This window comes from Camelus bactrianus, chromosome 8 (assembly GCF_048773025.1).
Source record: "Camelus bactrianus isolate YW-2024 breed Bactrian camel chromosome 8, ASM4877302v1, whole genome shotgun sequence".
NCBI classification, from domain to species: Eukaryota; Metazoa; Chordata; class Mammalia; order Artiodactyla; family Camelidae; genus Camelus; species Camelus bactrianus.
The window spans coordinates 72,067,549-72,081,310 of NC_133546.1; the positions used below are offsets into that span (position 1 = coordinate 72,067,549).

Consider the following 13,762-nt stretch of genomic DNA (forward strand, 5'->3'; position numbering starts at 1 on the left):
AATTTAATCAAATTAAAAAATTAATATGAAGGCAGATGATATCTTAATGACATTTATTCTTCCAAATTGATAAGGACATTATGGCTGTCAATCTGTTTAAGCTTCCTATAATCTTCCAATGATGAGTTCAGATAGTTTCTTTAAATTAAACAAATGGAACTATCAAAATTGGCATTACTTTGGAGATAAGCATATGAGGACAAATTCAGCAACTGTTTGTACTGAGGTATGTTAACAAGTTGTTCAGAGCAACATCTTATATAATTTAGATGTAGTATGAATATGTTATAAAAATCAATTTGTCTCTGTTTTCACTTTGAAATGTTTTACAAATCATATAGTTATCTTTAAAGTACATTTTACTGTACTGATAAGATTTTTTAATTCCATACAATTCTGTGGAAAATTTTCTACATAATGTGTGTGATGGGCAAGGAGTCCTCTGAGAATAAATTTGTTAAATCAAACACTGGCAAAGATAGTGTCCCCATAACCACGATCCCTGCAAGAAAGTAACATCCAGGGTACCTGGCACTGTTATACATTATAAAGTGGGTAAAATATATGACGTTTGGGTGCTACAAATGCCATTTTTTCTTGAGATGACATTCATCTATCGTGAAACTCAGTATTCTAATTGGCCTTCATGGTTTTCAGTAATAACTATGAACAAATTATGAAGCAATCATTCTATAGTACTTTCCAAATGTTGTGTCTTTATGACATGTACTCCTTTTGAAGCAGGTTTTATGTGAACTTGTTCTATTCTTCAGCTTAAAGAAAACTTGGGAGAAAGTAACTGATTATCTCTCCAATGCTGAGTCATTACTACAACATAGAGAAGGTAACAGGAAAATTTAGGCTAAGGTTAAGATGGGAAATCTGAATAATACTGAATGTCTCCTAAGGCAAATATTTGGGCTCCACTGTCCTTTTAGGCATTGAATTATTCAAGTTTCTCATATCCAACAAACATTTTCAGATTTACTCAAAAGACACATATAAAATTTTAGAAATACGTAATTTATAATTATGTATAGATCTACTCTATAATATTATTGAGTACTTCTGTGATCTGGCCATAATCACATTTAAAATAAATTTCTAGATATACTTAAATTATTTGTAATGTGTACTAAGAAAATGAGAAACTAATTTACTTTAAAATGCTTCAAATATTTCATTACTTCAAAAACAAATCAGGCAAGGGCATTTAAAAATTATGAACAATTAGAACAGTAAAAATATTTTGAATATGTGGAAAGGCAGGAAAGACATACTTTCATACTACATAACATAGAAAACTCCATAATGTAAAATTTGCTCAGCTGTGTTCCTATCAACTAAACAATTCTGCTAATATGCATACTTACTAACAAACAAGTTGATCTCTAATTATAAGCATGAAGAAATGAAACAAGGCTGATTCCTAACCCAACCACTTACTTACTGAGATAACTTGGGCAATTCAATCAATATCTCTGAGTGTTCTGGATTCGGAATGAAGGAGAACGTGTGATCAACAAGCACCTGACGTTGCACTGAACACTTAGGGCTAATTCCTAACTGAATCCTATATCCTAGAACCTGTCTAGTCATGTACCTCAGAGAGATATGGAAGTGAGGAGAAGTGAGAGAAAGAGAGGAACAGAGAGACAGACATATGGACAGAAAGTGGAGAGAGAAATAGGCCAGTGAGACCGAGAGAGAGGACAGAGAATACAAATGAGAATAAAGAAAAAAATGAAAAGATGAATACATACAGATCATAAATGTAGGGTCCAGTTGCCCAAACAGCTGCTTAGATGAAGAAAGCAGGCCAGAAATATTGAAAGGAAAACTTTCATGTTTGTTATAGGCAGAAAAAGACGGAGGCTTGCTTCAAGAACACCGTTGCTTGTCCTGTGACCAGGTAAAAGCTGACCTATGATGGAATAGTTGAGTCACATGGTAGGTGTCCATGTAACATTTTAAGAATCTGACAGTTTCCAGAGTGACAGCACTAGTTCACATTCCCTCCGGGAAGGTAGCACAGAGTTCCAGTTGCTCCACCTTCTTGCCAATGCTTTACCCTCTTTAAAGTTTTTAAACATTCTAATAGATGGTGTAGCCATAGTTTGTTGTGATTTTAATTTACATTTCCCTAGTGGCAGTTTTTGCCTTCTCGATATAATTTTTGAAAAGTGTTCACTCAAATCTTATGCCCAATATTTTCATGTTTTTGTTGTTGTTATTTTTTTCATTATTACTGAGTTTTGAGAATTCATTATATATTCTGTTAGAAGTACCTTTTTAGATATATGAGAAATCTCCCAGTATGTGACTTATATTTTCATTCTCTTAACAATGCCTTTTAAAGAGCCTAAGATCTTAATTTTGATAATTTAATTTTTTTCTTTTATGATCATACTTTTGAAGTTGTGCCTAAATCTTTGCCAAGATCACAAGGATTTTTTTCTAAGTTTTCTTCTAATTTACATTTAGGTCTCTGATCTATTTTCAGATAATTTTTTTTGTTATTCTGTGTCATATGGTTGAAGGTTTTTTTTTTCAGCATATGGATATTTATTTTTCAGCATTGTTTGTTGAAAAGATTGTTTTTATCCACTGAATTCCTGTTTGTTTTACCTTTATCAAAAATCAACTACGTATATATGCATGGGTATATTTCTGGACCCTTCTAGGCTTTTGATTGATTTATTTTTCTATCTTGTTGCCAATGGCACACTCTGTTGATTACTATAGCTTTATAATACTGTTTAAAATAAAGTAATATAAATCCTTCAGCTTTGCCTTTCTATATTAATTAAATCAGCTTTCTCATTTCTATAAACAAGGCTGCTGAGATTTTGACTGATATTTTGTCAAATCTGTAGATTGATTTTGGAATAACTGATATTAACCATATTATGAACCTGGTTCATAAAGGAGAGACAATAATAAACATGAAGGTAATAATAATAAACATAATAAACATGGAGAGATTCGATATATCTCTACACTAACTTATGTCTGACAATCTTTGCCTTTTCAATGAGTTACTTAAATCATTCAAATTTTATGTTCCTTTTTAATATGGTTGAGTTTGTATCACACATCTTGCTATATGTTTTCTGTTTGTCCCTTCCCTTATTCTGTCCTTTTCTTTGTCTTTTACTGTGTGCTTTTGGATTAATTTCATATTTTTTATTATTCCATATCATCTCCTTTGTTGATGATTAGCTGTAACACTTATGCTATTTAAGTAGTTGTTTTAGGATTTATATAGTTCTTATAAGACCTCTATAATTTATCAACCTGCTATAAGCCCTGTTGTATCACTTTAACTATAGTTTGAAATTCTTAACATTATACTTAACCTTCTTCCTTCCTCCTCTTGTGCTAAGAGTGTCATACATTTTACTGCTAAATATGTTTTAAACTCACAAGACTCTGTTTTTTGTTATTGCTTTAAAAGTCAATTATTTTTAAAGACATTCAAACAATAAGTAAAAAAAGTCTTTATTTTTTACCCTTTAATTATTATTTCTGACACACAATATAATTTCCTTAGTACATGAAAGCAAAAGGTTTGGTCTCCACATCTCAGTTTGCATTTGCCTAGAGAACAAGTCTATTTTTAACTTTGCATATTTTGCTTGACCTTGTGCAGGTTTCAGTTGATTTTTCTTATTTAATTTTTATCTTGGATATAAATTTCCCCTTATTTTTTTTTCTTTTACTCCAGTAAAATCTTTAAAATTATGTATTTTTTAAAACTCATTTCTTGTTTTGGGGTTTTTTTAGGGGGAAGGGAGACAGATTTGTTTTTGCTTTGTTTTTATATTTGTTTATTTAATAGTTGATATATACCAGGAAAATCCATAATTTTGAAAAGCAAAACACAAAGCAGAATATACAACTGTATTATTTTCTTTTTTCCCTTTTCACTTAAAATATTATATAAATGCTTTAAACTTTGCTGTATATTCTATAACTTTAACTGGTTTGCCTTAACATACATTTGTTCTTTCAATTTCAACAAGCCATGTTATTTCAGATGTTGTTAGGCACACAGAACTTCATTTTTCTTTGCATTCTCCCTCACATTAATTTAGTTATTTTAATTCTAAATTACCCTTGTTTTTTCTTTCACTGCACTACAGTCTGTATTTCATTTTCAAATTTTTAACCCTTAAAAGACTAGGATGGTTATTTCCTGTGTATTCCTGACTTAAGCTTTTATAGAATTTACCTAGTCTCTTCAAAGGACTTCTTAAGTGCCTAGTATATTTTAAGTTCTTATAAGTGTTACTTGTCTAATATCATTATCACTATCATGAGTTTCACCGTTAAGACATTCTCTTACTTTGCCTGTCAGACGACTCAATCTGCCAACGTGTGTAAGATCTACACACGTTAAACTGAGTTTAACACGTTGAATCAGCCAGTCAATCACAGACACTGGGCTGTATGTTTTTTAATATCATGGAATCATCCTATTGTGGGAAGATAAAAGGAAAATTATTTCTGAAAATATATATAAATATCCATTTTATTAATTAATGAATTAATTTATATAGTAATGAAGAATAGAGACCATGTAGGATATTTACTTGTAATGTGACGCTGCAAAAAGCGTGCTTGCTCCAAATGCCTTTCTGTTAGTGTGCTGTGATACATAGAACCACTAGCATCATCTTTGTGTTTATAGCTCCAGGCATTTTGCAAGCCTTAATGCACTGATGAATGCATGAGTGAATTTCCAACTATAAAGCCTTCTTGGAAGTCATATTCTATAAACAGAAAGTATTATGATTTGAAATTTTAGACCCAATTTCTGGAAGAGAAGTGTATAACGTAATTTCTTAACAGGAATTATGTGGTGTTTCTCATGCAGCCCCTAATTCAGTAGTCATACGGCTTTCGGTCATAAGACTCTGACTGCATGTGGAAGGAAATATTGAAAGGAACACTTTCCAAATATACCAGATGCCAAAATCTGAAAATGGTCATCATTACTTATCTAGTAGTAATAATCCTTAAGTATTTATATTGAACTGCTTATTCTGTCATTCTTTTCAGGCTCACGTTAATTTATCCTCAGATCATTTCATGAGAATCATCATAACATTTCAATCTTATTGTTAGTATTTTTTAATTAACCTGGACTTTCGCCAAGCAAAGCAAATGGACAAGCAACAGGAGAATGTTGTCAACACAGGGTCCCGACAGAGAAGCTAATATCTTTGAGCCAAAGCCAACTGTGCTGCCATAAAACCAGTTGGTTTTATGATAAATGAGAATGAATAAAAGTTACTGATAGATCTGCTTTAAAGGTCACTTTGCATCTGCAACATGTACTTATATTTTAGATCATTTAAATTATTTTCTGAAAGCAAAAATGATACCATCCATCTCTTATCCAAACAATGCTTTGATCCTTTATATTCCATTCAACTAAGTAGTCCAGTAGGTTAAGTAAGATAACACCTTAAATGGATTAACAACTTTTAGTTTTTAAAAAATTCTTAAAGATTGATATTTATGCTGATGATAGATAGTGTTTTGTATTTTTCAATCATTAGATAACTCTTTTTTTATTGCTACAGTATAAAATCTCATTAAATCAAGTTTTTATATATAAGTGCCTTCCAAAATTAAACACAATTTTAATGACAGTGTATTACACATCTTTAATTTATACTTGATATTAATATGGTCTAGTGTTGGGGCCTTGGAATCCAGGTGGTTTTTCATTAATCAAGTTCAAAAACAATTATGTAGCAAGTTAATTGAATATGTGCATGTTGTATAGAGTCAAGCTTTTTAAGGCAAGATTTTCCCTTAGTGGAAAATTTAAATATATATTCTTATAATAATACTTGTATTACTATTTTGCATTCTAATATTATTTATAATATATAGTGTAAAACTAATACTAAATTTATATTATTTTTAAAGCACAGAATCTTAAATTGCTACCATTATTCAATGAAAAAAATTGTAAAATACTAACAACAAATGTGTTAAAAGCCTTCATATATCTTCTTCTTTTTAAATTTTATTTATTTATTTTTATTTTTTTAAGCCTTCATATATTTTCATGTATATCAAAGCTTCCAATTCTCTTAAAAACTTGATAAAGCTGAAAATTGACTTTTTCAGATGAGGAAAACACTTCAGAGAGAGCTTAATAGCTTAACTAAGACCACACAACTTGTACATGTTATTTCTTTTAATAAGAATTTGAAAGAAGTGTCTCTATTTTTTATTTTGATCAAAATTACATATATTTGGCTTTCAACTGTCCTCATCTTTTGGAAAATGAAAATCACTTCAAGAAAGAGTATGTGTCAGTATCCTGTCATATAGTTTGAGGACAAATTAAGTAATATGTTTCAAATTACTATAAAAGTATATAGAATAAGTAGATGATGATGATGAACTTTTAATGTTTCTGGCATCAAAACTAATTTTCTCAATACTTAATTTTTTTATTTTATGTTGTATTGATATGTTGATAACCCCTAATTTTTTAATATACAAGGTAGTAAATATAATTTAAGCATTTTAGAAAGGATTTCTGAATATTCTGCTAATTAATTTTATCTCTCAGCTTTTGACTACCTGGTGTTAAAATATGGAAAAAATATATGTTCCCAAATTTGCAAAATCTCAACTCTCCAATCAGCTGTGTCAGAAAGACATGTAAAATTTTCCCAAATGTATTGAAAATCAATAACTTACACATCCAGTAACTTAATAAAATCCAAGTAGCGTAAATGCAAAAAAAAAAAATCTACAGACAAATCACAGTAAAAGTTCTGAATGTCTAAAACAAAAAAAAAATTCTGAAATAAATAATAGAAAATGATTCTCCACTTAAAAGAGAACCCCAATATGATTAACAGCAGACTTCTAAGGAGAAGTAATGGAAACCACAAAACAGTGGGATAGCATATTCAAAGTTCTCAAGGAAAAAGAAAAAAGCCAACAAAACAACCACCAAGGATCTTAAATCCAAAAATGGTATCTTTAAAAATAAGAATGTGACACAACTTTGTAAACTGAGTATAACTCAATAAAAAAAATTTCAATACCATAAAAAAACAAAAATAAGAATGAAATAAACTTTTCAAATTTCAAAGTAAAAAAAAAAATCAAAGAAAGAAAAAAAAACTGAAAGCATTTGTTGCTCACATACTCATATTGCAAGAACTACTAAGGTAAGTTCTTTAGGATGAAAGCAACTGAATTCAGAATATAATTTAATTCTACACACACAAACACACACAGACACACACCACCACCACCACCAGTAAATGTAAGTATGTAGGTATAAAAGACAGTATAAATGCCTATTTTCTTCTGTTAAATATTAATATTTGTTATATGGAAAACAATACTATTGTTCCTGGGAGCAGGGGGATAAAAGTTACCTTGGTTCTTAGTCACCTGAAAAAAATGAATTTTTAATGAAAGACAGAAAGCGTGATATAAATAAGATTTTATTAATGAAGTAAAAATGTAGTAAAGTATAGAACACTCCTGAGAATTGGGGGGGGGGTACAATTCAAGAGAGGAAAAATGGAGCTGCTCCTTTGTTTCTCCTGTCTTATATCCTGGCTTAGGGGGCGTTTTTGTGACTGATTGATTCACAGCTCAGTTCCTTGTGCTCAGATACTCCCGTCCCTTGTGTGTATGTTCTTACCCATGATGCACACAGGGAAATCTACAGGAGGGGCTCAAACTGCAATGTTTATTACATTACAATGAGCATTGTGTCAGGCTAAGCTGGGTCCTTCTGTCTATTGTGCAGCTGCAGTGTTTGATCCCAGCTGGCTTCTTTGCTGATCCTCACTCATTTATAGAAAGTAAATATTTTGGAGCCCCTCATCCTGATTGCAGGCATACTGTTAGTTTCTGGGTTTCCTTTCCTCTTCCACTCCTCCTGCCCGGTGATCATTTCTATCTAACTGCCTAACACTCACAAAAGGAGGAAAGTATACAGAGCTATTTAGGAGTAACATTTCTATAGATCACTGGATTCAAACTAGCATAAATCTGAAGCCAATTATGATAAATTAGGATCTTTATAGTAAACATGAATGCAACCACTAAAATAACCCAAAACAGTAAAAAATCAAAGAAATGTAAAGGCTACATTAGAAAACATCCATTTAATCCTAAAGAAAATAGTAAAGGATGAACAGATGAACGGAAAAGATACATGACATGAAAAAAAAAAAGTAAAATGGCAAGCCAACCAAAAGGCATAGATTGTTAGATTCTAGTCGTCCTTGTGTTGTGAACTGGTATCTAATTATGGATTCGATGAGCATTTTTCTGATGACTAATGATGCTGAACATTTTTCCATTTGCTTGCTAGTAATCTGTGTGTCTTTCTGTGAAGAAATATCTATTCAGATATTTTGCTCATTTTAAAAATTGAGAATTTTTTAAAATTATTGAGTTGTAACACTTTTTTATATATTCCAGATACAGGTTTCTTACCAGATGTATGATTTGCAAATATTTTCTCCCATTCTCTGAGTTGTTTTCTTACTTCCTTGTATCCTTTAAAGACAAAAATTTTTACTTTTGATATAGTCTGATCTGTCTTTTTTTTTCTTTAGCTGTTCATAAGCTGTTCAAAAGCTCTAGCTTTTGGTGTCATATCAAAGAATTCTTTGCCAAATTCAAGATCAAGAAGATTTATCTCATATGTTTAAGTATAAAAATGTCATATCAAGAAGTCAGATAACAAGTGTTGACAAAGACATGGAGAAACTGGAACTCTGGTGTACCACTGGTGGGAATTTACACTGGTGCAATCACTTTAGAAAATAGTCTGCTAATTTTCCAACTACTATGTGTTACTGTATGACTCATGAAACCCACTTGTAAGTATATACTCAAGAGAAATGAAAACATATGTCTACACAAAAACATGTACACAATTATTTACTGCAACATTATTATAATAGCCAAATGGTAGAAACAACCTAAATGTCCATAAACTAATGAATGGATAATGAAATGTTATGAATCAATTGGCATATTTTTCTCCATAAAAAGAACTAAAGAACTAATATATACTACAACACAGATTAACTTTAGAAACATGTTAAGTGAAAAAAGCTAGTTATGTAAGACCACAGATTATAGTTCATTAATATGAAATGCCCCCAAAGTGGAAATCTGTATAGAAAGTAGATTAGCGGTTGCTTATAGCTGCGGAGTGGGATGGGAAGACATGGGGACAATAGGTACTGGTTATGTTAGGAAGTCAGATATACGGGGGCACCAGGCAGGTATGTGGAGAAGAGGGAGGATGGTCTGGAATATGGTGTTATGCCCACCTCCAGCATAAATGGACTTCTTCTAAATGAGTGCCGGCAAGAAATTGATTAAAACCCTACATCCACGATTGCGAAGTAGCAAAAAGGACTTAACCAGACATGACCCAATATTCATTGTATTACAATTAACATTGCGGTTTAGGCCCCCATGGGTTTTTCTGTGTGCAGCATGGGTAAAGACATGCACAAAAGGGGCCAAACATGAGTAAGCATTCCAAGGACAAGAGCCGTCAATCAATCAAGAGACCACCTCTAAGCGAGGGAATAAGAGAAGGGGAGACAAAAACCACCACTTTTTCTCCCTTGGATCAGCCCGCCTCCCATTCTTGGAGGTGTACTTTTCCTCTTTTAAATAAATCTTTTAAAATCTTTCTCTATACAACATACCATATGTTTCAGATATGACAAGGGTCTTTATCATTTAGGGTAATGGTTATTTTTTTTTTTCTTTTAAGGTAATGAAAAGAAGATGATGATTGCACATGTCTGTGACTATACTAAAAATCATTGAATTGTATGCTTTACATGAGTAAATTTCATGACATTTGAATTATATGTTAATTAATGCTGCAAAAAATAAACCATTTAATTTCATCATACTGAAGCACATGAAGGCTACAAATTCTCCATCACCAAGGAGCATGGGAGCACTCAGTTAACAGGAAGTTCTCCTGTGTGTCTAGATGTAAATTCAGTGAGGGAAGTTGAGTACTTTGAGGCAGAGAAAAGAGAAAAAGGAATCACAGCACAAACATATCAGAAAGTATAACTTTGAGTGAGATTCAAAATATTTGTTATGATGCAATTAGTCTCCTCAAACACCTTCGTGTATTCTACAATTTTTGTTCAAGAGTATTTTTGGAATAAGCCTTAGTTGGCTGGGAGCAGATGAGCTTTAAGAAATGACATGGAGATAGATGATAAATTGGTGATGTAGGTTGCTTTCAGTTCAGAACAGACTGAACATTTTATTAGGATGTTGCATCTGTTTCTAAAAAAAAGCTTTATCTTTTTATTGTATCTGTATGAGATGATGCATATGAACCAGATTGACTTCAGTAATCACTTCACAATATAAGTAAGTCATGCTCTACGCCACAAACTTACACAGGGATGCATGTCATTTATATCTCAATAAAACTGGAGGGGAGTAGAGAATAGTTGGGGAAAATCAAAGACTAATTTGTTTATCAGCATTAAGAAATAAGTCAAATATTTTGCCTAAAACTAATAAATGGTTAAACTTGGAAAAATTATAATTTCCTTTATTCTAGAGAGGTGAAAAATAAATTCCTACAGGACATGACTTATTGAAAAGAGACACAGTCATGTATAATACTTAAAGTCCCAGATCCAGGAACCACAGTGTGGATGTAACTATGACTCCAGAATTTACCAGTGATTAAAACTGTGGCCAACTTAGCCTCTCTGTTCCTCTCTCTCTCTCTTTTTTTTTTCTCTCCTAAAAGCAGTGCCATTAATAAGGTAGAAATACTTGAATTCAAATAAATACTTCAGAATTATGCCTGATTTTAGTAAGTACTCATTATCCAGCAATATGTGATGGAGTTGTCATGCGAAAGAGGAAAGAGATGCTGTTTGGGTGGGAAAAAGGATAGTATCAAAAAAACCCATGTTAGAACTGCACAGTGTTGCTAATACCTAACAATTCAGAACAGCTACAAACTATAACGTGCTGCCTCAATATATTCATATAAAATATATTGAGACTTCTCAGGATTTATTGTAGCAAACTTGTGTATCAGGTGATATTTAGACTTGATAAATTCAGATTCCTTGTGAATCTTGGATTATTTTTTTATAGATACCATTCTACAGCATATTACCTTTTGTTCTATAGACCTTTGGCTAAAATTCTTTTCATGTCAAACTGATCGATCTAAGTGATTCACATCTCCTAGTCTGACAAATGGAGTTAGAGCAAGAAACTTGACCTGTTATACATGTTCACAATATGTAAGCAGTTTCTATGTTATAAAACATTCAATAGTAATTCATCTGTTACACGTGTAAAACGTTCCCTTCGGGGAGTGGGGGTGCAGTTTAAAAGATTCTAATTAACTTAAAAGGATCCATTAAGTCTTTAGTTAATCGGTTTTAGAATAAGAGGGTCAATAAAAAGTCAAGATTTTAAATTCAAATTAAATTAACTATGCTTTTGAAAAGATTTCTATTCCAAACCGCCTACAAGATGTGACAAGGCTTAACCTTTCTGGAATGACTCCTCCACTGCTTTATACCTGTTTAAGGAAATTTATTTTTTTTTTATTCCTGATTACCTTCCAATTATTACTATACAGCCTAAGCATCATAGAAAATGATGAAATGTTACTGATTACATTTTATGGAACTTTCATTATCTAGATCCTAAGACTGGGATCATATGCGTCTGCGCGCACACACACAAACACACACACACACACACATAACTTCCCACCCATGTATTTACGACTGTACACTTCGCGATAGGAAAAAAAAAAAGATTTGCTAAGAATTCAAGGTTGGTTTATTACAATCATTCCATTTCCTTTCTATTAATTTATAATGGCATACTCTTTTATTGGTTACCTTACAGATTAAAACATGTAGAGTTATTGCCTTTTAAATTTTTTTGAAGGAGAAGTAATTACGTTTATTTATCTGTTTATTTAATGGAGGTACAGGGGATTGAACACAGGGCTTCGTGCATGCTAACCAGGCACTCTACCACTGAGCTATACCCTTCCCCTTGAGTTACTACTTTTTTAATAGAACAATTTTTACTACCTCTTTAACAATACTAGAATCTTAAAACATTTTACACCTATTTACAATCTTCCTGACTTTTGTGTTACTTTGGTCATGTGTGTTCATTTCACAAATATTCTAAGTAGCACATAATATAGAGTTAAAGGAAACTATGCAACCCTCAAATGTATTAAAATTAAATGGTTATTAAAAATAAGGACATTAAGCTTGCCCTTGATATAAAATAAATATTTTGATTTTTAAATTTTCCCTAAAGTGTGCTTGTATTAAATTTAGTTTCTCCCCAATGTAAAGGGCTAATAACTACAAAGGGATTCTATAACTCGTTTTAACAATACACTGGAGAAATTAGTGGAGATGATTAAAACTGAAAAAAAATCAGGAGTGCCATAGCTACCACCAGCCATTGGTTTGCATGATAATGTCATCAGAGTATTTCAACCTTGGTACTGTTGATATTTGGGTCTGGGGATTGTCCTGTGTCTCCGAGGATGTTTAGGAACATCCACGATGTCTATCCCAATAATGTCAGTAGCACAAACCTAGTGGTGACAATCAAAAATATCTCCATCCATTGCCAATGTCCCCTATGTGGGAGTCACTCCCAACTCAGCATCGTTCTACACTAAGGAAAGGGTCAGAACACAGGTGAAGAACAAATACTTATATATATATATTTACACACATACATACATGTATATAACTTTTTTAAAACTTTTAATTTCATTTTTATTTATTCAAACATCTGTAAAAGTAGGAAAACCAGTATCAGTCCCCATGTATCCATTAACCAGTTCCAGCTATTGTTAACATGTGGCCAATCTTGTTTCATCTACTCCTCCATTGGACTATTTTATTTCCTTTTGTGAATTACTGTAAAAGTATATCCCGAACGTTGTATTATTTCTTCCACAGAGACCTCAGAGAATTCTACAGTGTAGGAGCTCACTCAGCCCCTTTTTAAATGTAATCACAATATCATTTCTTTAACTGGGTTCCTTCAAACTAGAAGCTTGATAAAATCCTGTGACTAGGCCTTTTCTGATGTCTGCATGGAGCTGGTCACCACATCAGCATGTGGAGTGAGAGCTGTGAGATTTGCAAGATTGTACAAGAAGTGTACAAAAAACATTATCCAAAATGTTCAAAACAACATAGTTCTTAATATTACAAAATATTCTGTAACTGTTCATATTTCCCAGACTGTCTCAGGGAAATCAATTAATTAATTAGTTGTCTACCTGTCTATCTATTAATGTATTTATTTTATTTTTTTTTGTTTTTTTGTTTGTCTGGAGGTGGGTGGGTAATTCGGTTTGTTTGTTAGTTAGTTAGTTAGTTTATTTATTTATAGCAGAGGTACTGGGATTTGAACCCAGGACCTTATGCATGTTAAGCACACACTCTACCACTGAGCTATACCTTCCCCCCATCTATGTATTTATTTTAGAGCAGGTTTTTTTTTTAATTGAGATAGTTTATAATGCTGTGGCAATTTCTGGTATATAGCACAATGCTTCAGTCATACATGAATATACATATATTCATTTTCATATTCTTTTTCATCATAAGCTACTATAAGACATTGAATATAGTTCCCTGTGCTATACAGTATAAACCTGCTTATCTATTTTATATATGCCAGTCAG

At 32.0% G+C, this 13,762-nt stretch overlaps 1 non-coding gene across 1 annotated transcript; it reads right to left on the minus strand.

The window, feature by feature from the left end:
* Positions 1-13,467: 13,467 nt before the first annotated feature.
* TRNAV-AAC (transfer RNA valine (anticodon AAC)) lies at positions 13,468-13,540 on the minus strand. The gene has a single exon. It is a non-coding gene; the product is annotated as a tRNA-Val (tRNA).
* Between the last annotated feature and the right edge of the window lie 222 nt (positions 13,541-13,762).